Source organism: Echinops telfairi, unplaced genomic scaffold (genome assembly GCF_000313985.2).
Source record: "Echinops telfairi isolate 266 unplaced genomic scaffold, ASM31398v2 ScPeMD7_5;HRSCAF=22, whole genome shotgun sequence".
NCBI lineage: Eukaryota > Metazoa > Chordata > Mammalia > Afrosoricida > Tenrecidae > Echinops > Echinops telfairi.
Window position 1 is genome coordinate 4,383,764 of NW_022103901.1, and position 693 is coordinate 4,384,456.

A 693-nucleotide genomic window follows, 5' to 3' on the forward strand; every position below is an offset into this window, starting at 1 on the left:
CCTTGTGCATGTTGGACATGGACATTGGTACTGTCCCTGTCATTCGTTCTCACTGCCACTGAGTTGAAGCCCAACTCATGGTGAGGCTGGACTATAAATAGGCCTGGCGGAAATGGGGTATACCCGAGGACAGGCCAGGAGGGGCCCTTGCATTGCTGTGGCAGTTTTGAGGATGTGGCAGAGGTAGGGCAGAGCTCCACATGATCTTTGAACATGGATCTGACTTTCATGGCCACTGCTGAGTCTCAGGAGACGGACTCGTGAATTGGGCCATTGAGCCAAATGCCACAAGACATGGAGTGTGTGCTGATAACGGTATGGTGAGAAGATAGGTAGGGCTGTTTAACATTTTCTCTGTGGAGTTTACAGAGCCCTGGTGATGCAGTGGTTAAGGTGCTTAATTGCTAACCATAGGTTGGTGATTAGAGCCCATCAAATGCGCTGATGAGGCAGATTGCTTTTGTAAAGATTCACAGCCTAGGAAACCCATGGCGGGGTGGGGGTGGGGGGGCAGTTCTGCTCCGTCCTGTGGGGTCACTGTGAATCAGAACAGACTTAGTGGTTCTGCATTTGGTTTGGGGGTTTGGGTCACATGGACGTGGCATTTGGAGGAGAGCCTCAGAAGTATGCAATTTATTCACAGTGGTAAACTCCAGTTCTAAGTTCTTAAAAAAACTGCATTGCTGGTTGGAT